The 24810-nt window shown below is 36.5% G+C and overlaps 1 protein-coding gene across 6 annotated transcripts in view; it reads right to left on the minus strand.

Moving 5' to 3' along the window:
• Positions 1 to 5365: 5365 nt before the first annotated feature.
• Positions 5366 to 24810, minus strand: part of LOC109807938 (uncharacterized) — a 34802-nt gene continuing 15357 nt past the window's right edge. For 3 of the 6 annotated variants that reach the window (XR_014433022.1, XR_014433021.1, XR_014433017.1), the window contains one exon: positions 7203 to 8271. The gene's annotated coding sequence lies outside the window, so the exon portion shown is untranslated. Of the gene's footprint in view, positions 6836 to 7202; positions 8272 to 9936; positions 23919 to 24810 lie in introns of those variants that run through there. The other 3 variants (XR_014433019.1, XR_014433018.1, XR_014433020.1) reach the window with 3 other exon arrangements.

Here is a 24810-nt window from a genome sequence, read left to right on the forward strand (position 1 = left end):
TTAATTACAAGGAAGATGTATCATTCTAAATGAAATGCAAAATGTAGGAGGCAAGAACATTTGAGCAATTCAATAAATATCATTCTTATTGATTTTCTTGTTTAGCGATCATTCCTATACAAGAATTTTCAGTACACTTTGACAATATCATAGAAGTCTAAAGAAACTTATGTTTGGCTCATACATAGGCAAGTCATCTTCAGCTTTTAGAACATGTCTTCTCATTGCCTCCGCTTATTTGTGAACTACCTTGCTCATGTTGTCACAAATCGATTGTGCGTCTTTGGCCTTCTCTTGATGGTATCTCATCATCATTTTCAGCTCTTGAACTTCTTCTAAAGCTTGGTCTCTTTGGTGGGTGACTTCTTTAAGCTTCTTGAGCCCTTTTCCCTCCTTTTGTCGAAAGTAAAAAATGGTGGCAGCTCGTTCTTACCAAACCTGGACCTCAGATCGGGCCATAAATAATTCCTTTTGTGCCTATTCTACTTCTTGTGTCTGTTCATGGATTTTGACTTTGAGTTGTGCTACCTTTCATAAGGCTTTCGAAATTTATTGTTTGAATCAACTTTTGGAGTCTTCAATGGTTGTGTATTTCCATTGGCACATTCATCTTTCAATCACTCGATCTCCATGTGTTTCTTGTTGCATTACCTTTGTAGATGTTGAGTTTGGATTCCTTATCTTTTTCTTCCAAGGCTTTTACATGGGCTTCCATACCATCCTTAGTCAAGGCATCGACTTTTTGCTGCTTGTTCTAGTTTGTCGATTTGGTTGCACCTATGACTCTTATTTCATTTCTCCATTGGTGGTAATCTTCTAAAGAAGCTATCTAGGGTCTACCAAGTTTGTTGTCTCTGAAATATAGTGGCTTGTTCCAAGTTTCCTTGATGGAATCTATTAGTTGTTGTTGCTTGGAGGTGTAAAAGAAACATATTCCTCCGAGACCTTATGGATTCAGCAAGGTCTGTGTCCTACCGAGCTGTCTTAATATCAGTGTCAGAGAGTAGGCTATACATCCTTTTAATCCCATCAAGGATAGGTTAGGGAATTTTCCATATCGGATTAGTACTCGACTTGGTCGAAATCATGGACACATCCATGTGAAGGAGTCTTCGGTGCAATCTTCCAATTCAGCTTTCCATGCCATAGCATATTTCCTCAATATGAGAATTCTAGGAAAGTTTCTCAATGGACCGGTGTAGACACCCAATTTCATCCAGGGGCATACAAACAAGGAAATGGACCTCTGTTATGGAGGGAAGGAGCTCCCGAAGCATGCAAACAACAAGACAGGACTTTAGAAGGCCCAAAAGCCCAAACAAGCTGATTTTAGAAGACTGGAACGGGCTGTTCCAAAATTGGAACGGGCCGTTCCCAATTTGGAACAGGCCGTTCCAAGTTTCTAAAAGGGCCAAAAACCCTAAATTGGAACGGGCCGTTCCTAAATTGGAACGGGCCGTTCCAAGATCGGAACGGGCTGTTCCAAGCTTATAAAAAGTGGGTTAAAACCTTTACTGGAACGGGCCGTTCCCAAACTGGAACGGGCCATTCCAAGTTAAGAAAAAGGGCCTAAAAACATTTCTTTGGAACGGCCGTTCCAGTCTACCAAAGGATGTGTTAATTTTATCCTTGGAACGGGCTGTTCCAATTTCAGAACAGCCCGTTCCAGTTACAAAATTAACACAGAATGGCAATATCCAGAACGGGCCGTTCCGATTTTGGAACGGGCCGTTCTGGACCTTTTCTGAAGTCTATAAATAGACAGCTTGGGCTCATTTCTCAGGACTCTAAAATTTCGTCCAGACTCCTTAGAATACAAAATTTCTCTCTTTTCTCTCTCCCCCTCTTTTTTGTATTTCTTGAGATTTTGTGAGGCATTGTAGTGTGAAAGGTTGCCACAAAACACCTAAAATCTTCCTGTTTTGAAGATAATAGAGCTCATTCAAGAGGTATTTCATTAATCTTTTTTTTTTTTTTTTTTATTTCTTATCTATAATTAATATTGTTATAATAAAAATAATCATGTAGACATTTTAGGGTTAATTGTATAATTTAAATTTCAAGCATGTAAATAAATATTAATAAAAAGGGATTTAATATTTATATTATTATCATTTATAATGTTAACTTCACCATAGGGTACTAATTAAGGGCGTTGTAGGGGTGCTTAATACCTTCCTTATACGTAACCGACCCCCGAACCCAATTCTAGTTATCAAGGCCATTATTGGATTTTTTAAAAACTTTTTCTTTTTCCAATGTTTTGAGTAAAACATTGGTGACGACTCCATGAACTCATTTTTCAAAACCATTAATTAAGGATTAGTCTGGTGTCCGGACATTCCTTAATTGATGAGACTTTTAAAAGGATGTCTAAACCATTAGTCGCAAGATCGGAAATTTTCGCGTTGCGACAACCGGGTAGCCTTCCCATGTGTCCCTTGGCGCAAAAATGAGTATATGCCCATATATAAAGTAGAGGGCTGCACCATCTCATCTATTTCCCTGACTTCTGATTACAAAAGTCAATAATAATCATGGTGTTGGCAAGAATGGCATGCATAAGGTTCTTCAAATGTGTATCCCAAGCGAAGAAGGTGTTGATTGCAGTGTGGTCTATCATCTTCTCATGAAAAGGGAAAAGGATTGTCCCGAATATGATTAAGGTGAGGGTCTTATTGAATTTCATCCAATCCTCTTGATCAGCTAGAAAGGAAAGGTATCGTTCAAGCATAGAAAGCTTTTATCCATTGATTGTCCCATTTCCCTCTAGAGTGGATAGATGAGGGGGTAGCCTGATTAATTCAACTACCTTATCTATGGAGATACATCCCTCCCTGATGGCATAGACCCCTTCAGATTTGGGTCACCTAATCATTAGATCTTATTCCTCTATGGTGGGCACTATGTCAAAGTGTGGGAACTGAAAACAACGAAGTTTCGACTTCTAGAAATGCACCAAAGCTCTCATGAAGGCGGTGTCAACATATATCTTCAGTAGGTTAAGGATCCTCCCACAATGTTTTTCAAAATCTGCCTTGACCTCTCTTGGCATTAAGATACATAAACTATTGACCCTTGGCATTGCATAGTTCAGAATGTTCACCTTCCTTAATGGTCCATGCATGTTACTATCTATGCCTTCCATGTCTAAAAATGAATGTTTATTAATCACTACCCTAAAAGGAATGCATGACATGTGATTCTCTGCCTAAGTGTTATCATGTTTTAGTTAGCTAAGGGTTATGATGCATGACTTTTTTTTTCTGCTTATTATTATTTTTTGAAATCAACTAATCCATATGGTGTTTATGATAATATTAGAGCATGTAAAAGGGTGTTAGTTTTTATTAGTATCCATTTACTTACCTATAATCCTTATATGTTTGAAACAAACGAAACACACAATGAATGCAATAAACATATGCTCACACAAAGCACATCCACGAGCACTCGCATACAAATCCATGGTATGAGGTCTCTGTCAAAGAAAGTGCTTTGTATAAAAAGGTTCTAATTGTCCTCACTTAGTCTTTAAAGGCTCCCAAGGTTCTCCCATTATTGGGACCCAGTACCTCTGTCGCCATCATCTCGCAGACTCTAAGGTCTGACATAGTATATCGAGCTAGAGTAACCGGTTATTACCTTGAGTGTGATTTTTGACAAGACCTGCATGCTCAAGGCCATTCTTGGGTCGGTTATATGTAAACCACTCCCTATGGTTTATACGCTCATACCCTCGGGTGTAGAGGGAACTGTTGTGTGCAAGGGTTTGTGTATAGTTGTTTATTTCAAACAGGTGCAGAATTTAAACAAACATACAGATATCAAAGCCAAACAAGTAAATATTTACATATAAGATAAACAAAGTAAAGGGGAAAAGATATTTGAACTATTATTTTTATTTTGCTAATTCCATCATTTATTGAGCCTGACCCTCTTAAAGCTTCATCAACAGAGATCACCATCTGTCGGAACTCGAAAAATTTTGACCTTACCCATAGATGGTTTAGACCTCCATTTTGAAAATCTCATCGGTTAGGTAATGTCCAGAAACCAGACTAATCCCTAATTAATGGTTTTTGAAAAGGTTTGAAGGAGTTGTCACCGATATTTTACTCAAAACATCGGAAAAAGAAAAGATTTTTGAAAAGTCAATTATGGCCTTCAAAGCCAAAATTGGGCTCGGGGGTCGATTACGTGTAACGAAGGTATTAAACACCTTACGACGCCCTAAATTGGTACCATATGATGAAATTAGCATAATAATGGATAATAGTTTAAAAATTTTATTCCCTTTTTTTTGGTTATTTACATGTTATTTTACATTATAATTTCTTGGAATAACGAGAGATTTAAACTGCTAAATGTTTAGAATAGTATGTCTACATGATTGTTATTTGTTTATAGTGATTATTTAGATAAAGCAGTGATAAAGAGATCAAATAGATAATAATACCTCTGGACCAAGATTTTTAGAATTCTCTTCAAATGTGGGATCTAGACACTTTTTGGCAACCTTTTCACACTACAAATGTCCTCACAACGCTTAAGAAATACAAGAGATAGGGAAGAGAAGTGTTTAGGAATTAAAAATGATGAAAATACCAACTCTTCTCTGAATCTTTGATCTAATCTTCGGTAAAAATCCCCCTCCTTTTGCATTGTGCACAAGGCATCTATTTATAGGCGTCAAAACCAATTGGAATGCCCATTTTGATCAGTGGAACGGTTCATTCCAAATTGGTTTATTATGGAAAAATTTTGAATTTGGAATGGCCCATTTTAAAATCGAAATGACCCGTTCCAAATTACTATTTTGCACATAACAACCTCGGTCAAAATGGTCCGTTCTAGATTGGAAAAGGCCCGTTTTGACCTAGGGTTTCTAAGCATTTTTTGTAGTTTTGAACGACCTGTTCTAAGTTCCTAATTCAACCTTTTTGAGCTTCTAGCCCTCCTGATGTTGTTTTGGTCCATTCTAATGTCACATTGAGCCCTTATGGTCCTCCTGTCTTCTTTTTATTAGTCTCTTGCTTTGTTTGGATGTCCCAAATGAAATTGGGTGTCTATAGTTAGTGATAATGCATTTTAGACGTATATTTTAATGCATTAATTTGGGATGTTTTGACATCGAATAATGTGAATAATTTATATATAATATGTGATTTGTATTATGAGTTTGGCTAGTAATGATTGTAAATTCTTATTAATTTTTACAACTTGACCTACTTTTACACTTTATTCTTGTACAGGTCATATTTAGAGCTCTTGACATTGGATTTGGGCGTTCTTAATGTCCCGAAAAGATAAGAGAAATTTATATAACTTCTTTGTTGTGAGCAAAGGCAGTTCGAACGTTAAGTGACTAAAAAATGCATTGAAAAGTTGAGACCTTGCACAATATTTTCTCTTTACTTTTAGAATGTAATGTTAGTATTTGTTTAGTAATATAATTAGTGTTGAGATTCATGGGTAATGAATCAACTCAGCCCTGGATTCTGAGAGGTTTGATGATAAGAAAGGAGTTGAAGTTGACCAAGGACACAAACCAACCAAGAAAGAAAGATATGAATATCACGATGTGTAATAGGAGTAGCTCATGAGTTCTTATGTGTTGTATTACTTTGGTTAGTTTATTTTGTATGTGTATGCTTTGCGCATGAGTTAATCTTAATCTATATTGACTATGAGTGAGTGTGATGATGATTTAAAATACTTGGAAAGATTTTTGAAGTATAAAATTGAGTTTTTGAAAGTTAACTCAAAATAATCGATTATTATTAAATGTAATTGATTATTCCAGCAACAGGTGAAAAGAGCTTTGCTGAAATAATTAATTATCTGTGAAATAATCGATTATTCCAGGAAGTACTCTCTGGAATAATCGATTATCCTACAAAATAATCGATTATTTTGTTCTTGAGTGGTTTCCAGAAATCATGAAGAACAAAATAATCAATTATCCTTTAAAATAATCGATTATCTGGATCTGAAAACTTTGTAAATAGCTTTCACACTTTGAATCTTAAGAAGTAAGATATTATTTTAGTTCCTTAAGCTCTTCATTAGTACTCTTCCTACTACTATGGGAATTTTTATCATGCATACCACTATGATGAGAATAATGATCACTCATTTTTGTTGAAGAAAGTTTTTCACAAAAATGTGAAATTATTTCACAAAAATGGAGTAATAAAAGATTTTCACAAAGAACATTTCAAGTGTGTGTGTGTGTGCACACTTAAAATTTATACTAGTCACTTTTCCCTAAGGTGAAAGTCTAAGTGACACATAGAGCCCCTTAAAATACTTTCACAAGTACTAAATGACCTATAAAGCTAGTAAACTAGACATGTCCCTAGTGGAATCCTAAGTGACACTTAGAGTCCCTTAGGACACTTCCACAAGTACTAACGAATATTAAGTTTCATTCATAATACTTAGGAGAGATGGGAGATCACTAAAGGCTTCCCAAAACAATCCTAAAGGTCAAATACAAGCTTAAGAAAACAATTAAGTGGAAAAGAAATTAATCCATAATGAAACTAAATGAAACACAAATGAATTACAAATGTAATATAGTTCAAACGATTTAGAGACGGATTTTGTGACAAATTTGTTTCCAATGGAAAAACTTTGCCTCTAATTCTATTGCTAGTCTCCTTCCTTCAAAATTTTCCCTACAAAATGAAAACCCAAGTTAGCCTCAATAAGGTGTTTCTCTCAAGTTTGTATGTGCCTCAATCTCTCCAAGTTTCTTCCCCCTTTGAAGTTGTTCCAATACATCTCAAATTATCCAAATCTTTCAAGTGGTGAATCCTTGAAATTGTACCTACACCACAAGAATTCACAACACACCAAAATAGACTAGAAGCTAACAAACAAAACTGAAAAAGAACAATTAAGAAAGGATAAACTCGAGTAGGGAGAGATGTGACAAACTTAAAGAATATTAAAAGACACAAAGCAAGAAAATAAAGGACAATTTCAACACTAGTTTTCAAAGGAAAGGTCCTAAAAATGGCTTTAGAATTGATTACAAAATAAAACAAAAATTTATGCAATTAATTTCAAAAATTAAAATGTATGTCCAGCCACTAAAAACAAAGTAAAGTCAAGAAATAAGTTTCAAAAATATAATGCCAAGTGCTCTAAAATTTGTATTGTTTTCTCTCACTTTTCACAAACTTTTTGTATGCTTTTGTTTTTTTTTTCTTTGGTTGCCTTCTTGGCTCTTTCTTTTGTTTTTTTTTTAATCTGAATGTGAGTACTAAAAATAAAGGATAAAAATAGGAACAAATGGCTTAGTAGTGGTGGAGAAAATACTATAGAAAGTGTGAGTGTACTAAAGAAGTTTTAAAGACATTTAAGAATAGTTTTCTCTAGGTTTTATACACTTATTTTATTATTTATTTCACATTTTATATTTTGGTTTTAATATTCAATTAAAGAATAAAAGAATGAAGGGATTTCTGGCCTTAAATTGCGAAGTAAGAATTAGCAAATGAAGTTCACAAAAATATGACATTAAAACATGCTAGATGTAGTAACATGCAAAGGATTCATATGATGAGCACTTCTAAAATTTGTATTAGGTGCAGCCAATGATATTTATGACACTAAAACAGAGATTAATATTCAAAGATTAAAAAGAAAAAGACACACAATGAAAGTAATGACATATAAGGACTAAACATGACAACTAGACAAAACTACATGGAATGGAAAATTGAAAAAACACTTAATCATACACTTTTGTGTTAGAATTTCTTTTGCACAAAAAATTAATAGACTCAATCAAGTTATAAGCAAGGCCTAAAAATAAAATGTTAGTTCATAGAATACCTAAAGCACACAATGGAGATTGATTCATATAAATAGATGCATGAATAGAAAACTATAAGACAAAGTGAATTATTGTATAGGTTTATATATGTGACACAAGAACAACTCTAATCCATACAAAAACAATACAATCAAGAAAGAAACATATTAACCAAATCAAAAGACTTAAAGAAGATATGGAAAATGATTACCAAGAAGGCCTTGCTCTAGATACCAAATGATGGAAACTTTAGAAGAGACTAGATTGATGTAGTTTCTCCTTCAAGCTTCTTGGACGAATCTTTCACTTCTTGGACTCTTTCAAGCTCCTTCAATGGATTTCATTGATGTTAGAAGCCATTTTAAACACATAAGAGAAGGTAGGATCTCTCTTAGGTGATGCCACAATCTTGAAGAGTACTGATAAGTCTCTTCAAATTCTCACTACACGCAAAAGAGGATAAGAGAAAATGAAGAATTTCAAAGAGAGAAACAAGCTTTAGGAAAGTTTTTGGAAAGGAAATTCATGAAAATCATGTATATTACTCAAAACTATCACAAAGTCATGTATATATCATAAAACTATCACAAAATAGTTTAGTTGGATTATGGTGCAAGCTAGATTAACCATGGTTAAATGTAACCATAGTTAGATATCTTGTACTTAAGCTAAATAACTCTAGTTAAGTTCTACAAGTCTAGTTAGTTGTCTAGAAGCTTATGAAGCAAGCTAAGATAATGGAAATCTAATCCCTAAGGATCCCTTTGGAAGAGTTAAGACCAAGAAGGGTGAAGGTTGATCCATAGGAGAGCTCACAGTTGAAGACCTTTGCGCCTTTAACTAGGTCCATGGTTAGGAGGCTAAAAGAGGCTTCTATAAAGGAGGTGTTTATTAGACCTATGCTCTTCATGTGCATTGAGTATGATTCCTCTTTTTAGTCCCTTAGTTTTCGTTGTATATACCTTGTAAGATACTTGTACGTAGTAGTTACTTGTATAGGTTTATTTTGCCTTTGTATTTGTGAGGCACTTTCTTTCTTTTCTTATAGAATATCCCTTTGGGATTTTAGGGTATGTTCCTTGGAGAATTTTCTCCATTTGACCTTGTATTAAGGGTCATTGATTTTTATATTTTTAGTAGTAGAAGTGGGGTGACAAATAGTAAGGTATGTAAGTGTAACTAGTAAATGGGCCAAAGGTAGGCTTAGGCTAAATTTTACATATTGGGCTTGTTTTCCTCCATTTTTTTTTTCAAGGAATTGATTTAGCTAGGTTTCACCATCATTTGGTGAACCTAACTAAACCAATTCCAAGAGTTTTGTATTGGACTAAGTGAAGGAAACCACCCTTGGCCAACTAGCTCATCTCCTTGGCTGAAATTGCTTGGCTTCTTCTACACACTTGGATAGCTTGTGCTACAAGCTTCTAACTTAGCTTGCTCCACAAGATTCTAAGTTAGAAGCTTATTCCACAAGCCTCCTATATAACTAGACCGGTTAGCTTGAGTGGAAGAAGGCTAACCATGGTTCTCCTTGAACCATAGTTAGTCTAGCTTACACCACAAGCTACTCCCTCACTATATAAGTCCTTTCTTTCACTTTGTAAACAATTTTGAATCATATATTTAGAGAATTCCAAAAATTGTTTAGATTTTCTCTCTTTCAAAAGTCTCAACCTCTTTGATTTTAATCCATTTCTCTTATCCTCTTCATACAAGATTGTGGTGAGATTTGAAGTGGCTAATCTTCCTCCAAGGAGTGGCACCACTTGAAAGTGTTCTTCACCATTGAAGGTAAAATACAAAGTTTCTTCCTCCATTGGAAGCTTTGGAGAAGCTTAAGGAGAACCAAGGAGCCAAAGGTCTAGGGAGAAGCTTGAAGAGGAATCAACATCAATCCGGTTCCAAAGCAAGTTTCCATCATAAGCTAATCCTAGTTTAAGAATAACCTAGGTTAGCTTAAGTTAACTCCAACTATCTAAGCTAATTATTACAACTATTAAACTAATGATTACTTTTAACAGGTTGTTGAGATGTCACTATTAAAGCCATGTGACTTAATTTATAGCTTGGATGGCAAGCTTAGCATGGTTTGGATGTCCTAAACCACCTTCATGAGCAAGTAGACGTCTAAACCTATGGACCATAAAAAGTTTTGAGTCATCCATGCTCAAATAAGTCTAACAAGACTTAGTTAGTTACACCTCCCCTAGTCTACTAATTACACCCTTAATTAAAAACAATACAAGGATAAAATTACCTATACTACTTGACCCAAAATACAAGGTCAAAATAAAGGAAAATATTTACAAGGAAAAGGAACGAAAAGAAGAATGAACTATGAAATAAGCCTATAGCTCAATAAAAGCTTAAGCATTCTACCTTCACCTTAAGCTCACTCTTCTTGCATTCTTCTTGACATTGCTCTTGGCAAAGGTCTTATAGCCTTTGATGAATCATTATTTGCCCTTATTTACTTATCTTTCTATACTTATTTTAATTTTTGATTTGGGCTTAATCGCTTATTAATTGTACAGTTTTACTGTTTGGGCTTCATTGGGCCAATAATTCAAATTTTAATTAATTCTGATTCACTCGGTCTAATTTTTGTTTATCAATTATTTTCAGGTTAAATGTGGAGCGTTTTTGGGCTTGTATATTAATTTTGGACTTCAAGAGATAAAGTGCCACGTCAGCGCCATGTCAACACTACATTGCCACGTCAATGCCATGTCAGCAACATGCTTACATTTTTGTTAACCTTGTTTTATTCATGTTCGGGCCAGACACATCCAGAGGAGGCCCACTCTCATTTTAGGGTTTCTTTTAGGTCTTAGGGCTGACCATGCAGCCACCAACTTGGGCAGACTTGATGTGACCACGTTTTCCCCTTTTTCCTTTACGTTTTTCTTTTTTTTTTTGGAGCTCATCTTTGGGCTTTTTTGTTTTCTCTTCTCTTCTCTTCTCTGGTTGTAGAAAATTGAACCTTTATATTTGAATAATACAGATTACTCATTTCTTGTTCTTCTTCTTCCTTGCATTTTTGTTTATGTTTTTGTTCCTGTTTTCATTTTAATGGAAGGCTGAACCCTTGGGGTTGGCTCCTTGCTCTGGATTGTAATCTCTATTTGAGGTTGGATACATTTTGCATATCTCTATTCTAATTTTTCATTCTTCATTAAATCTCTGTATTAAGGTGTTCATGCTTAATGAGTTGTCCTTAATGCCACAGTTGCTTAATCTGTGAAGAGGTTCAATGTTGTATACGTTTGCTTAATTCGTGTAGGGAAGTCTTGAGTTAATCTTCGCTTAGTTGGTTAACTTGGATGGAATAAGGATTAAGTGGTTGACATAGTAATCTCATTGTGAACCAAGGATAAGAGAGTTACAATCCGAACAAGGAGTCAATCTATTTTACTTGCTGTGTTACCTTGCGTTTTAGTGTGTTTTTAAAATGAAAAACCTGAACCAAACCCCCCTTCGTGTTTGAACCTTTGACAGAGACAAATGGTTCTTGGGAGATGGCCTAGGAAAGCTTTCTAGTATTACATTTAACTATTTTTACTTGACCACGTACGACCTCGATCAAATTTGACGTCGTTGCTGGGGACCATCGGTTCCTGTCAAAGGGTGTGTGTTCTTTGGTTTTGTTGTTTAACATGTTATATTGTGTGTTTTGTGTTTTTGTTAATAGTGTAGTGTTTTAGAGTCTCTGTTATGTTATGTGTGTTTTTGGTGTAGTGTCTTAGTGTATGAGTTGTGTGTATCAGTTTTGTAAACCAGTTGGTGTATTAATTGTGTGTTTGTGTTTTTGTGTCCCACTACATGTTATGTTGTGTATTTATGTTTGTTATTAGCCCCCCCAGGTGTAGCAAGTAAGCCAATTTAAGAATTCGTGCTATTCATGCAACTAAGAGAAGCAATGGAATAGTAATCCAATGGAACAATAAATTCGAAATCTGAGTTGTATATTGTATGGTATACTCTGTTTTCAACTCGTGCATACTCTATTTCAATTAGGCATACTCTATTTTCTCTCCCTACTACTCCTCTGTTCGATTTCAAAAATTGTGGGAAGAGGTTTGAAATTATTGCATTTCATGTGGCGGTGAATAGTGCTAAATAGTGCCATAATTTTCCAATTAATTGTGATTTTTGGTTTTGATAGCTAGACTTGTTATTTTTGCCTCAAATTTTGTTTGGTAACTTCTTTCAACCCATATTTCGTGTGAAAAATATCAGGGGCCCTCAAGGTGGTCCATATTTGGAGAAACAAAAATTTGTGAGCCTAGATTTTTGCAAAACTTCAAACGGCCATAACTTTTGCTCTGGTTAACAAAATTGGAAAAGTTTTTTTTTTTTCAAATTGTGTAGAAAATGAGATCTATCAAACCCAGACAACCACTCCATCTGGCCCCAGCTAGATTTTCAAAAAAAGGTCGTTTACTATTTTTTTTTTCTAATTTTGAAGTTTTATTTACCTATTTTTCCAAACATTTCATAGGTGGTTCATATAGTTAGGCTTTGAATTTTGCTCTCAAATTTTTTGTGAAAGTTTCTAATGATTTTAGGATGATATTGGTGCATTGTTTTTTATGTTTTCTGATTTGTCATGGAAATTCCCATTTTACCCATATTGTTCACGTGTCTTGATGCATGTGTTGCATGTAGTGCATGACTAGGAGCAACCCAGGTTCCTTGCATCCATTTGATCCTGAGATTGATAGGACATTCCATAGACTAATTAGAGAGCATATCATTCCATCTTTAGATAGTAATAGTCATAGTGATAGTCATAGTGTAAGTGTTGCATCTGAGTTTGTTTCAGTTCAAACAGAAAACATGGGTGAACAACCTTATAATGGACCCCTTGAGAGGACTCTTAGGGAGATGGCTACACCTGATTTCACATATGAGAGTTTATGCATTCAATATCTTGAAGAGGATGTTCCTTTTGTGCTTAAACTGGACTAATCCATTTGTTGCCCAAGTTTCATGGTCATGCAGGTGAGGATCCACATAAACATCTGAAGGAGTTCCATATTGTTTGTTCTTCCTTGAAGCCTCCTGATTTTCAAGAGGACCACATTTACTTGAAGGCATTTCCACACTCATTGGAGGGAGTTGCTAAAGATTGGTTGTATTATTTAGCTCCCAAGTCCATCACTAGCTGGGATGATCTTAAAAGAATGTTTCTGGAGAAATTCTTCCCTACCTCGAGGACTACTGCAATTAGAAAAGATATATCAGGGATCAGGAAACTTGGTGGAGAGAGCTTGTATGAGTACTGGGGTAGATTCAAGAAATTGTGTGCAAGTTATCCTCATCACCAGATTTCTGAGCAGTTGTTACTGCAATATTTCTATGAGGGACTGAATAACATGGAAATGAGTATGATAGATGTTGCAAGTGGTGGAGCACTTGGTGACATGACCCTAGTTGAAGCCAAGAACTTGATAGAAAAGATGGCCTCAAACTCTCAACAATTTAGTACTAGAAACGAAAATGCAATTATCATTAGAGGAGTTCATGATGTGGCCACTGATGCAGATAAAAAGCTAGAATGTAAACTTGATGCATTGGTCAACCTGGTGACTCAACTTGCTGCAAATCAAAAATTTGCATCTGTAGCAAGGGTCTGTGGCATCTGTACTTCAATTAATCATCCAACAGATGCTTGTCCCTTCTTGCAAGACTCTTCTACAGGTCCTAAGGTGCCCTAAGCATATGCTGCCAACATTTACAATAATAGACCTCCACACCAGCAACAACAGAATTATGATCTGCCCTCCAATAGATACAATCTTAGTTGGAGGAATCATCCCAACTTGAGGTGGGGAAACTCTCAACAGCAGCAAAATCAAGCACCTTTTCAGAACCAACCCTCAAGTTCTTCATATCAGCCTCCTTAATAGAGACCTCCCACTGCATCTACACCTCTACCAGCTCAACCTTCTACTTCTTCTGAGCCTTCATTAGAGGAGTTGGTGAGGTAGATGTCCATTCAAAACATGCAATTCCAGCAGATGGCTACTCAACTCAATCAGGCACTGTCTCAAAATTTAGATAAGTTTCCTTCACATACTATGCAAAATCCAAAGAATGTGAGTGTCATCACCTTGAGGTCTGGCAAATAGATTGACGCACCAATACCGGCACCGACACCAACAACAATACCTGTACCTACAATTGAGCCTACACTTGAGGTTCCTGCAGGTGGTAGCAGAAATTCAAATTCAGGTGGACCTTCTTCCAGTGCACACAGTGGCAACTTACAGCCTCTTATCCCTCTTCTATTTCCACCAAAATTAATTCCATGAAAAAAGATGGAAGAGGTGGATAAGGAGATATTGGAGACCTTCAGGAAGGTGGAGGTGAACATACCTCTACTGGATGCCATCAAGCGAATTCCCAGATATGCCAAGTTCTTGAAGGAGTTGTGCACCCACATGAGGAAGTTGAAGGGCAATGAACGAATCAGCATGGGCAGAAATGTCTCAGCTCTCATAGGTAAATCTGTTCCACATATTCCTGAAAAATGTAAGGACCCAGGTACATTCTGTATACCTTGCATTATTGGTAAAAGTAAATTTGAAAATGCCATGCTTGATCTAGGAGCTTCAATTAATGTCATGCCTCTGTCTATCTTAATTCTTTGTCTCTTGAACCTTTGCAACCTACAGGTGTGGTCATTTAGTTGGCCAATAGGAGTGTTGCCCACCCTACAGGTTTTGTAGAAGATGTCTTGGTTCGGGTTGGTGAACTTATTTTTCCTGCAGATTTTTATGTTCTTGATATGGAAGAGGGATTCTCCCATGGTTCTGCCCCATCATTTTGGGTAAACCATTTTTGAAAATATCCCGGACCAAGATTGATGTTTATGTTGGTACCTTGTCTATGGAATTTGGTGATATTATTGTTCATTTTATTATTTTGGATGCCATGAAATTTCTTTCTGAAGCTCATTATATTTTTTGTGTTGAATTGATTGATGATTTAGTTGATGAGCCCATTCATTATTTTGATTCTTCTCATGCTAAGAAACATTCATTTTTATTTGATCTATATAGCTGCCTTCCATGCATTGAGTCAGAATCTGAATCTGAATATGAGTCTGAATCTAAAATTGATTGTCATGAGGCATATGAATTTGATACTTTAGGTGTTGTACCTTTTGGTCTTGATTTTATAGAGTCAGAATGCATTACCCATGTTGCAAGAAGTACAAAAGAATCTGACTTGTAGGTTGAGGTACAGGTTATGGAACCCTTTCTCCTTTCTTTGGTTCCTTCTGATGTTCAGCCAGCGCCCACACCAGATTTGAAGACTCTTCCAGAGAACCTCAAGTATGCTTACTTGGATGACGATCAAAGATTCCCTGTGATCATATCCACCTCCCTTGATGCTGATCAAGAAGAGAGGTTGTTGCATGTGCTCCGGAAGCACGAGAAGGGAATTGGTTGGACCCTGGAAGACATTCTTGGCATTAGCCCATCCACGTGCATGCATAGGATACTATTGGACGATGGAGCTAAACCAGTGAGACGACCTCAAAGGAGACTTAACCCGATGATTTTGGACGCTGTAAAGAAAGAGGTGACCAAGATTCTACAGGCTGGGATCATCTATCCTATTTTAGATAGTCAGTGGGTGAGCCCAGTCCAGGTGGTCCCTAAGAAGACAAGGCTCACTGTTGTTAAGAATGAGAAGGATGAGCTCATACCCACCAGAGTGCAAAACAGTTGGAGAGTCTGTATTGACTACCGAAGGCTCAACCAAGCAACAAGGAAGGATCATTTTCCTCTGCCCTTCATTGATCAGATGCTCGAGCGTCTGGTACGTAATTCTCATTACTGTTTTCTCGATGGTTTCTCTAGTTATTTTTAGATTCATATTGCTCTTGAGGGTCAGGAAAAGACCACATTCACCTGCCTTTTTGGTACTTTTTCCTATAGGAGGATTTCTTTTGGCCTATGCAATGCCCCTGGCACATTCCAACGGTGTATGCTCAGTATTTTTAGCGATTTTCTTGAAAATTGCATAGAGGTGTTTATGGACGATATTACTGTTTATGGATCATCTTTTGACACTTGTTTGGATAGTTTGGATAGAGTTCTGAATAGATGCATTGACACTAACCTTGTTCTTAATTTTGAGAAATGTCATTTCATGGTAGAGCAGGGTATTGTTTTAGGGCATATCATTTCTAGTAGGGGCATTGAGGTAGACCCTGCAAAGATATCTGTTATTGCACAATTGCCTTACCCCTCTTGCGTGCGAGAGGTGCAACCTTTTCTTGGACATGCAGGTTTCTACAGGCGCTTCATTAAGGACTTCAGCAAGAAAGCGCTTCCACTATCCAGCTTGCTGCAAAAGGATATTGAGTTTAATTTTGATGACAGGTGCAAAGAGGCATTTGAATGCCTCAAGAGAGCCTTGACCACCACTCTTATCATTCAGGCACCAGACTGGACAATTCCCTTTAAGCTGATGTGCGATGCTTCAAATTATGCACTGGGGGCTGTCTTAGCATAGAGGGTTGAAAGATTGCCTAGGGTGATATACTACGCTTCCAAGACATTAGATGCTGCTCAAGCAAATTACACGACCATGGAAAAGGGACTTTTAGCTAATATTTTTGCACTTGATAAATTTTGATCATATTTGCTTGGTTCTTGTGTCGTTGTTTTTACAGATCATGCAGCTCTAAAGTACTTGTTGAAGAAGGCTAACTCAAAACCTAGGCTGATCAGATGGATGCTTTGGCTTCAAGAGCGGAGCACAAAACTTGGTGGAAGACCATCTCAACAAGATTGGGAGAGCTGAGGATAAGGACACTTTGCCCATTCAGGATGATTTTCCTGATGAACATTTGTTAACTTTTTTTGTTCCTTCCCCCACCCCTTGGTTTGCAAACATCGTAAATTATTTAGTTGCTTCTGTTTTTCCTCCTTTGGCATCTAAAGCTAAAATTGATAAATTTAAGAGCGATGCTAAACATTATGTTTGGCATGACCCCTATTTGTGAAAGTTGTGCAGTGATCAGGTAATCAGGAGATGCTTGGCAGACCACGAGATTGATTCGGTCCTGCACTTCTATCATTCTTCTGCACCTGGTGGTCATCTTGGCATTCATAGGATAGCTCGTAAGGTGCTTGATTGTGGTTTTTACTAGCGCACCATCTTCAAGGATGCATGGAAGATTTGCAGCACCTATGAGAACTGTTAGAGAGCAGGAGGATCCCTGTCTTAGAGACAGTAGATGCCTCAACAACCCATGTTGTTCTGTGAGGTCTTTAATGTCTAGGGTTTGGAGTACCTAGAGCTATTGTTAGTGATCAGGGCACCCATTTTTGTAACAGATCCATGCAAGCCTTGCTCAAGAAGTATGGGTTTGTTCATAGAATTTCTACACCCTATAACCCCCAAACTAATGGGCAAGCCGAGATTTCAAATAGGGAGATCAAGAGGATCTTGGAGAAGATTGTGCAGCCCAACAGGAAAGATTGGAGCAGCAGGCTAGAGGATGCTCTTTAGGCACATATGACTGCTTACAAAGCACCTATAGGGATGTCTCCTTATCGAGTTGTCTTTGGCAAGGCATGTCATCTTCCTGTGGAGATAGAGCACCGAGCCTATTAGGCTGTAAAGACTTGCAACTTCTCTATTGATCAGGCTGGAGAGGAAAGAAAGTTGCAACAGAGTGAGCTTGATGAGATCCGCTTGGAAGCCTATGAGAACTCTAAGTTCTACAAGGAGAAAACCAAGAAGTTCCATGATAGTTTGATAGCTAGAAAGGACTTCACAGTTAGGCAAAAAGTTTTACTGTATAATTCAAGGCTTGGTCTCATGGGTGGTAAATTGCGTTCTAAGTGGATTGGACCTTTTGTTGTTACTAATGTTTTTCCTTATGGTACATTTGAGATCAAAAGTGAATCCACAGACAAGAGCTTCAAGGTTAACAGGCACTATCGGAAACCCTTCCTCAGCAATCCTTCCTTGTTGAACGTAGTTGTAGAGGAGATGTCTCTGCTTGACCCTACTTCTCTCCCACCACCACCATGACTTAGGGAGTCTTCTTTCCCTCTCTCCCTCTTTGTTGCACATGTCCAATTCTGTTGATTGTTCTGATTACTCTGATCTTATGTGTGGGCCACATTGGGACAATGTGTGATTTAAGTGTGGGGGGGATTGTTTTTGGTTATATGCTCTTAGGATTTATTTTTTATTTTTGGTTTAGGTTTTTATGTTTAGGTGTTATGTACAGTTTTGCATGTTTCTCTTTGAATTATGAGTTTTGATAGTTTGTACGCACTTGCTTCACTCTTGGATATGAGTTACTTGATATTCTATGGATTGAAATCCCTGCCTTTCTCTTCTTGGCAAGTTGATTATGAGGTTTGAGAGGTTGAATTGAATGTGACAGATTTACCCTGTGTAAGGTTTTGACCCCTTCTTTGTTCCTTCTTGTGTGTTTTGCCTCTTGATTGCTTGCACAATATCCTTGGCTTGACTCTGTGATGGAGTAGTTCCTTCCATGGATGATGATAGTGGTTGAAAAGAGACTCCTTGCCCTTGATCTAGGTTCACCAAGGGGTAGATAAAAGAAAGTTTATGGGACAATAATGGAAGATGGGCGTGAGAAAGAGATGATAGGCGGAAGTGTTTAAGGTATGGTGTTTGGTGCTCACAAGGTTGGCTCACTCCAAGTGAAGGTGGAGGCCACTCTAGGTTTCCTACTCTCCAAGGGTGGAGATAGGAGGGGGTTAGACGAATCCAACCTAGTGACTAAGGAAGAGATGTTGAGGCATAAAATGCTCACTCAAAATCTATATATTCCAAAAGTATTTACAAGTGGTGGGGTGTTGAGTATTTATAGGAGGGGAGGCATCTAGGGTTGCATTTGGAGTGTGCATGGCCGAAATTCACAAGGCAAATGCACTCCAAATGACATGCCAAATGAACCCTAGATGCTACTTGGTGACCAAGTTTGGAATCTATGGGTCTAGATTGGCTACATCAAGGTGTATGATATGATCATGCAACCTTTGCCCTCCACTTGGGCCTAAGCCTTTCTATCACCAAAAATAGATCCAAAACTCACCAAAAATGTGTCACCCTTCTAGTGTAATACCCTAGCCCAAATTAAAAACCTAATCATCTAAAGCACCCCATAATACAAGGGTAAAATAGGAAATACAAAGAAAATAAATCCTATGACTAAAATACCCCAAAATACAAGGGTAAAATAGGAAATAAAATAAATGCTAAAAAAAACATAGGAGCTAAGGTCCAAAAATGGCCTCACTATCCCATTCCTCTTGCCTCCTTTAGTATATCACCTCTTGGTCTTCTCGGCCTTAGTGTTATTCCATCACTCTGTTTGATATTTCTTGGTCCACATGCATGTTTGGAAAGGATTAAGGCATTTTGATTCTGATAAACCTCTAGCCAAATAAGCCTACCTTGAATTAACTCCTCTGATAACCCCTGCTGAGCCTATATCCCCTTCTTTGTTCAAAGCTCATTATAAGCCTTAAGTGAAAAACCATGATTACCTTAACCTTAGGGAGTTTTTGAGCTTTGGAATTGTTTTGGAATAAGTTCTTGAATAAGTGTGGGGATGTGTGTATGTTTCATTGGATGATATATATTGGCTAATTGGTGCCTCATGCTATACATTTTACTTCTCTGCGCATCTTATCTTATCTTATCTCAAAATTTTGTGTGTACTGTTCATAATTTAAAAATAAAAATCAAAAAATACAAAAAAATACAATAAAATAAAATAAAATAAAAACGAAAAAAGAGAAGTTGTTTGAGGCAAAGGAAAGAGGATTGATTATTGTAGAGGTCATTAAAGGTTTCTGGGTTTGCTACTTATGCTTATTCTTGACTTATTCCCCATTGCTCCTCTGGTTCCTTTGGTTTGTAGTTACTTATCCCATATATTATCCACTTCCATGTCCTTGGGCTCATTACAACCCTAAAAAGACCTTTTGATCCTTATGTGCATGTGTGTTGGGTGTTGATTCTCGAGGCTTGCCAAGTCTATCTGTTGCTTGTTTTTCATGAGTGCTTTGAGAGTATACAGTAGCCTAGACACTTGAGAGATACAGTGATACAGTGCATATCTGGTGAGCTTCTGTTGCTTTTGATTCACCTCTTGAACTGACTAATTTTCTTGCCATATTTAGAAATACTTGGATGATGTTCATAGGCACCTTATTTATTTAGCTCTTTGTGTGTTGCATGTTGTTTATTCCTCTCCTTTCTCAGGATTCAATGAGGACTATGTAACTCTGTTGTTTGTGTGTTGCTGTTTTTGTTTTTGTCCTTCTCCATGTGGCTCTCTTTGTTGTTCTGGATTTATCCATTGCTCTACTTCATGATTTTGCCCAGGAGTGCAAAAAGCTAAGTGTGGGGGAATTTGATGAATCATTATTTCCCTTCTTTACTTATCTTTCTATACTTATTTTAATTGTTGATTTGGGCTTAATCGCTTATTAATTGTAGAGTTTTACTGTTTGGGCTTCATTGGGCTAGTAATTCAAATTTTAATTAATTCTTATTCACTCGATCTAATTTTTGTTTATCAATTATTTTCAGGTTAATTGTGGAAAGTTTTTAGGCTTGGATATTTATTTTGGACTTAAAGAGATAAAGTGCCACGTCAACGCCATGTCAGCACTACATTGCCACGTTAGCGCCATGTCATCAACATGCTTACATTTTTGTTAACCTTGTTTTATTCATTTTCGGGCCAGACACATCCAGAGGAGGCCCACTTTCATTTTAGGGTTTCTTTTAGGTCTTAGGGCTGACCATGCAGCCACCAACTTAGGCAGACTTGATGTGACCACGTTTTCCCCTTTTTCCTTTCCGTTTTTCTTTTTTTTGGAGCTCATCTCTGGGCGTTTTTGTTTTCTCTTCTCTTCTCTGGTTGTAGAAAATTGAACCTTTATATTTGAATAATACAGATTACTCATTTCTTGTTCTTCTTCTTCCTTGCATTTTCGTTTATGTTTTTGTTCCTGTTTCCGTTTTAATGGAAGGCTGAACCCTTGGGGTTGGCTCCTTGCTCTGGATTGTAATCTCTATTTGAGGTTGGATACGTTTTGCATATCTCTGTTCTACTTGGTCATTCTTCATTAAATCTCTGTATTAAGGTGTTCATGCTTAATGAGTTGTCCTTAATGCCACAGTTGCTTAATCTGTGAAGAGGTTCAATGTTGTATACATTTGCTTAATTCGTGTAGGGAGGTTTTGAGTTAATCTTCGCTTAGTTGATTAACTCGGATGGAACAAGGATTAAGTGGTTGATAGAGTAATCTCATTGTGAACCAAGGATAAGAGAGTTACAATCCGAACAAGGAGTCAATCTATTTTACTTGTTGTGTTACCTTGAGTTTTAGTGTGTTTTAAAACTGAAAAATCTAAACCAAACCCCCCTTCGTGTTTGAACCTTTGACAGAGACAAATGGTCCTTGGGAGAGGACCTAGGAAAACTTCCTAGTATTACCTTTAAATATTTTTATTTGACCGAGTACGGCCTCAATCAGCCTTCAAGAATGGTTTTCCATCAAAACCCATAGATAAGAAAAATGAGAGTGAACCTAGTAAAACCACAGAGAAATCTGGTGAAGATTTGCCAAAAGAGTGGAAAAGTACCTATGATTTATCATTAGACAATATTATTGGATACATTGGAAAAGGTGTAACAACTAGGCACACCATTAGGAACATTTGTAATACAATGGATTTTGTATCGCAAATAGAACCAAAATCTATAGAAGAAACTATTATAGATGAACATTGGATGGTTGTTATGCAAGAGGAATTAAATGAATTCAAAAGGAATGATGTGTGGGATTTTTTCCCTTTGCCTAATGATTACCCTATAATAGGTACTAAGTGGGTTTTTAGAAATAAGGTTGATGAATCGGGAGTCATTATTAGAAACAAGACAAGGCTAGTAGCTAAGAGTTATAATCAAGGAGAAGGAATAGATTATGATGAGATTCACTCCCCTGTAGCTAGAATAAAAGCAATAAGATTGTTGTTAGCATATGCATCTATAATGAATTTCAAGCTCTATCAAATGGATGTTAAAAGTTTTTTATTAAATGGTCTTATACAAGAAGAAGTATATGTTCACCAACCTCTTGGTTTCACTAATTATAAATTTCCTAAATCATGTATTCAAACTCAAAAGGGCACTTTATGGATTAAAGCAAGCACCTAGGTCTTCATATGATAGGGTAAGAAAAGTCTTACTTGATAATGGATACATAAGAGGTAAAGTAGATAATACTTTAATTGTAAAAAGAATAAAAAAAGACACCACGTTGGTTCAAATTTATGTTGATGATATAATATTTGGAGCTACTAATTCTTCTTTGTGTCAAGATTTTTCTAAGTGTAGGGTGAGTTTGAAATGTCAACGATGGATAAGTTGATGGCATCCTTGCTTCCATTGAAGAAGGAATGTTGAACAATGGCAAGGGATGCTTGAACTCTTTGGATCGAAGTTCCTCAAGGGATGTTTTAATGGAGGAATGGGGGCAGAAATGGAAGTGTTTGGAGGTTGGGTAGAAGGTATTTGAGGAAGTGCTTGAGGAGGGTACTCTAGGGTTGGCTCACTTCATGATGATGAAGGCCACTTCTAGGATTGTTTCTCTCAAGGTGGAGATGGTAGGGTTTGGCCAAAAATAGCCAAGGGTGACTAAGGAAAGATATAAAGGCACAAAAGGCTCTCTTTATATTCAATATCCAAAGTATTTATAAGGTGTGGTGCCTAGGGTATTTATAGGAGCAGCAGGCATCTAGGGTTGCATTGGCCGAAATTTATAATGCCAAATGCACACCAAATGAAACTCAAATTAACCCTAGATGCAACTTGGTGCCCAAGGATGGAATCTTTGGGTTTAGTTAGGCTACATCTAGGCGCATGATAAGACCATGTAACCTTTGCCCTCCACTTGGGCTTAAGCCTTTCTAAGTCCAAAAATAGGTCCAAACACCACCAAAAATATGTCTAGCTCCCTAATTAAATAAATCCTATGACTAAGATACCCCATAATACAAGGGTAAAATGGGAAATACAAAAGAAAATAAATCTTATTCTAAGATACCCAAAATGCAAGGGTGAAAATGGGAAATTTAAAGATAAAGGCAAAATAGGAATAAATTTTATGCTAATAAAAATGTAGGAGCTAAGGCCCAAAAGTAGGTCCACTCCTCTTAGGATTTTCAAAACTAACCCATTCCTCTTGCCTCTTTCAAAATATCACTCTTGGTCTTCTTGGCCTTAGTGTGATTCCATCATAAGTTAACATTCTTTTTGGGACTACAAATTAAGCTACTCAAGAATGGGATCTTTATAAATCAATCCAAATATTGTAATGAACTATTGAAAATGTTTGGTACGAAAAGTTGCAAAGAGGTTGTCACACCAATCTCAACTTCATGTTATCTTGATTTAGATGAAAAGAGAACTACTATAGAAACTTCAAAGTATAGAGGTATCATTAGATCTCTCTTATATCTTACAACTAGTAGACCTTATATAATGTTTGTCATATGCTTGTGTACAAGATTTTAAGAAAATTCTAAAAAGCCTCATATGATTGCTATTAAAAGAATTTTGAAATATATGAGAGGAACTATTGATGTAGGATTGTGGTTTCCAAAAGGTGTATTTCTAAGTCTGGTTGAATATTATGATTCTGATTATGCAAGGTGTAGAATAGATAGAAAGAGTACTAATCTTACTTGTCATCTTGTAAGGAGTTCTTTAGCTTGATTGCATAGTAAAAAGTGTAACCCCCTCTCCAGATTACATATGCGAATTATAACTAATTATTTATATTTACTAATATTTATATTATTATTGATAATATGTAGAAAAGATACTTAAACAAATGAAGGCATTTATCTAAAAATATGTTTTATTCAATAAAAGTCATTAGATATTACATACCATTTTATAACAACTTAGTAAAATAAAACCCCCCATCCTATGCTCTGGAATTTTACATCTGACCTTCTAACTGCACATCCAATCTTTTCTGCATTATGAGATCTCTAATATCTGAGTTTAAAAATATTTATGGGGTTATACATTTAATTTCATTCACGTCTCACAAACAAATCAGACAAGTGCATAATAAGTTCATACAATTATCAATACACACAACAAATTGATAAGACTTTTCATTAGTGATAGTCCAAATAATGTAATATGCTTATGAGAATGAGATGCAGATTTTGACTGAAAATATATTTTTAAAAATTATTTTGACTCAATACTCCATGGAGATTTTCCCTTTTTGAGTGTTTAGTGAAGCTAGAGCTTAACATCACTTAGTTCAGTGATTCGACAATGCCCCACTAAACGCGAACAAGTAGATAGTAGTCAGAGCATCAGTGCACCCGACAGGCTACCATGGCACAAAATCAATAAAGACTGGCTATCTATGGGATTGCCCATGCCCAAACACTCCCAAGACCTTTGGTCTATGCCTCAGACCAGAGGTCCCGTCTTACCCATTCTACTTAAACCCTATTTACTATCTTCTGACATTGGTAGCATAAAACAAATACCTCAGTTAGACTTTCACAACCATATCAAGTTCTCTCTCACTTTATCCTTTTCTCTATCCATCTCGTACTACCAGCAGTCCTTGATAGTACCCACTATCACAATCAATCTCTTTCCATTAATGTCTCGGATAGTAAACATAGAGAAAAGAATTCACGTAAAAAGTATCATTTCAAAATTACAAAACTCGTTATTTTTCTATCAAATATCCTTGGTACAGAATTCTTTTCTCAAATATTTATTTTTTTGAAATTCTTTTCTTTTCCCCTAAAAATATTTTGACTCAAAAATGACATTATGCAATATGCAATATGCATCACTATTAATCTATCACTTCAAAAATTATTCTCAATCAAACTCTTCAAATAGAATTCAAACAATT

Source organism: Cajanus cajan, chromosome 4 (assembly GCF_000230855.2).
Source record: "Cajanus cajan strain Asha chromosome 4, NIPB_CcT2T_4, whole genome shotgun sequence".
Classification (NCBI taxonomy): domain Eukaryota; kingdom Viridiplantae; phylum Streptophyta; class Magnoliopsida; order Fabales; family Fabaceae; genus Cajanus; species Cajanus cajan.